The sequence below is a fragment of the Pseudophryne corroboree genome, chromosome 3 (genome assembly GCF_028390025.1).
Source record: "Pseudophryne corroboree isolate aPseCor3 chromosome 3, aPseCor3.hap2, whole genome shotgun sequence".
NCBI lineage: Eukaryota > Metazoa > Chordata > Amphibia > Anura > Myobatrachidae > Pseudophryne > Pseudophryne corroboree.
The window spans coordinates 278,187,897-278,191,308 of NC_086446.1; the positions used below are offsets into that span (position 1 = coordinate 278,187,897).

At 38.0% G+C, this 3,412-nt stretch overlaps 1 pseudogene; it reads left to right on the forward strand.

The window, feature by feature from the left end:
• The first annotated feature begins 3,012 nt into the window (after positions 1 to 3,012).
• Positions 3,013 to 3,131, forward strand: LOC134896585 (5S ribosomal RNA; annotated as a pseudogene).
• The last annotated feature ends 281 nt before the right edge of the window (positions 3,132 to 3,412 follow it).

Genomic DNA, 3,412 nt, shown 5'->3' on the forward strand with positions numbered 1-3,412 from the left:
GGGCTCCTTCCCATGTGGAAATTGTAAAGCATGCCCACATATGGTCAAAACATCTTCCATTATTGATCGGTATGGAGAGGAGAAATTAATTAATCAATTCATCAACTGCAATGCAGTTGGAGTTGTATACTGCATATCGTGTAGTTGTGACATGAAATATGTGGGTATCACCACAAGAGCCCTAAAACAACGTATCCTGGAACACATAGGCTCTGTAAGAAATGCAACATCCGATATTAAAAAAATGAAAAAACTAACGTCAGTGGCGCGCCACTTTTTTAACTATCATCAGGGCAATCCCAAAGAACTCAAAGCCTTTGGACTGGAAAGAATCAACTTAGGAATACGCGGAGGAGATTTGATGCAAGAATTGCTCAAACATGAATCCAAATGGACCTTCAAACTTAACTGCCTTGCGCCTAAAGGCATGAACGAATACATAAATTATGGAGTTTTTATCTGATGTTCCATATGATTCCCTAACCCAATTCTTCCCTCTCCTCTTTCTTCATCTGTCCCCATCTAATTCACTTCTCTAATCAACAACTCCACTTATTCTCTCACATTTACATTATTCACTTTCCTATTTCTTCATTTGTTTCTATCCAACAATTCCACTCATTCTCTCACATTTATACCTATTCACATTCACACCCGTAAGGCACTCCCTACACACTCATTTTCATTGACTCACCCCTCCATTCACATTCAAACCAATCGCCACACACTCATGATGCACCAACACAATACCAATATCCACTCACAACACAATCACCCAGATATCACATCAAATAAAATATAATCTATTAACTTCTTCCGCTCTACTATAGAAGCTGTATCAATTTCAATTTTCTCCTTTTCTCTTCTTTCAACAAACATAGTCGTAACCTTGCCTAATTCGATATCACAATACGTTATAACTTGATCATTATTTTAAACGAGCAAAAAATCATTATTATTTTGTTATAATTTATTTATTTATTTATTCATTTATTTTATCCTATTATATTATCATATTATCATAACATTATATTATTATTTCATTTATTATTTATTATTATTTTTATTATTATTATTTTTTCCTTCTTTACTCTTTTCTTTTATCCCCCCCCTTTTTTATTTTTATTTTTATATATATAATTTTTATTTTATTCATTTTTATTTATTTTTAATCTTTTCTTCTCTCTCTCTCCTCACCCTTAATCAGTAATTCATAAACACAAATCTCAAAGGCATACTTTTAAATTTAACAATTTTTATTCATTGACCTTATGGTTACCTAGCAACCAGCAAAACACAAACACTACACATAGTTTACTTTTTTTCTCTTATCTACAATTATGGTTGCACGCAGCCTTTCCTGTTCTTTTCAGAACAGGAAGAGATTTAGCTAGTGCTCCGACGCCACTTCCGGTCACATAGTTTCTATTTCATATGCGGTTCCCGTTATCAGTTGCACACAGCCTCTCCTGCTCTTTTCATAACAGGAAGTGATGTAGCTAGTGCTCCGACGCCACTTCCGGTCACGTAGCTTCTACCTCTTATGCGGCCCCATTATCAGGGCCATCTAAATATATAAATTCGTATTCCTCTACTCCTCCGCCGGCCCTACCAGCTATCTCCAGTCTAAAATTTCTTCTAAATCAGCCGCACATAAAATTAAAAGTGACGGCCTTTTTTCACCACTTCCGGCCCTCGTGACCGGAAGTCATGCGTCCATGTCCCGGTGCGCGCCCACAGTAGTCTGATTACTATGAATCGGAACATGCAGACAGGAAGTGATGCAACTAAGCACTTCCTGTAAGATGGTACACTTACGCCATCTCCGGTCACGGAGTTTTTTTACTCCGATCGTGGCCACACCATCCGAACCAATATGTACTTCTCTACTCCCATTTATGCTCATCCGCAGTTATCCTCAGCCCTACGTGTTCTTTTTCACTCAGCCCCACATAAACCTAGAATTACGGTCACGCACGCCACTTCCGGTCTTTTCAACCGGAAATGACGCTACGCTATTCAGGGACGCGTCCCCGACAACTCCAGTGACCTATGAACCCCCGGCTACGTAGTTAATATTTCGATCTTGTCCACAATAATTAACTTTAAATGTTATCTTCCCTATTTACTCACTGCATCTTAAGCTATATTATAAGCCCTATCTAACCCTAGATACGACTCTATGCATAATTAGAATAACCTTAACTTCCGGATTTTGAAACCGGAAGTGATGCGCAGGATGTCTCATTGACTTCCTCCTTCCTGTGATTGGTCTGAATTTTGAGACCACCCCCCTTTTTGCCTTAAATAGACTCTCTTCCACCATCACCTCACACAGTGAACAAGCCACCTACAGGTGAAACGGCCGTCTGTGACTAGTGGTGCTGAACAGTGCACGGTTCAGCCCACTCACCTCCTGGTATCGTATATTTGACAAAAAATATTTTATCTTTAAATTGTTTAATTTTTTTGTTTAATCTGCTACCTATTATCCACAATGTAAAGAAATTGAACGCTCCTTTGATGTCTCTTTTCTCTCACATACCGTAATTAGTGAGATAGAATTTCATACTAATACGTGTGTTTTGAGATATCTCAAATAGCTGGCTTCGGCCTTCTTTTGCAATATTCTAGGGGCATCGCCAAATAGTGAAAATTTCTTGCCCACTACTATTAGGATTAAGAATATGTAATTGGATCATGCACTATCATAAGAAACCTTAAGATATCTGTGTAATTTCACACCATTATTCAATAGGCTCAGATAACCCGCCTCTCTCATCCACTGTCCGCTATATTAAATTATATGACAGTGGACAGCAGAAGACGGGCTCTGAACCTATAATTTTCCTATATCTTACTTTTTCAGTACTCTCTCATCCTGACGCCAGTTATATAACTCCCCTGCAATGCTAAAAGTAACAGAGAAACTGTGCGCAATAATGGACAGCAGAAGTACTCTATCTGGTATATGCCAATAACCATACACTCTCTCATTCACAATCTATGGGATATTACTGCCACATCTCACTGGCTACGCCCAATCTCGCCTGATCTTGGAAGCTAAGCAGTGAATAGCCTGATTAGTACCTGGATAGGAGACTTCCAGGGAATATTAGGTGCAGTAACAAACACCTCTGTATTCATGTGAAAAGCAGAAGTATTGGAGCAACCTTTGACCATTACCTTTTTCATATCTAATTTTCCTTCTTCTCATGAAATTCTCTTCTTGATCATATACTCGTCTAGAGCCCTTTCGCATATTGCAATTATTGAATAAAAAAATTTTGAAATAGCAGATTAATCATTACCAGGACATACCATTATAAATAGGCATTGGAAGAATTTTCTGGTATGCTGAAATTAAATTCTCAATATTTTCATCTTAGGTGTCACTGTCACCTTAAATAGC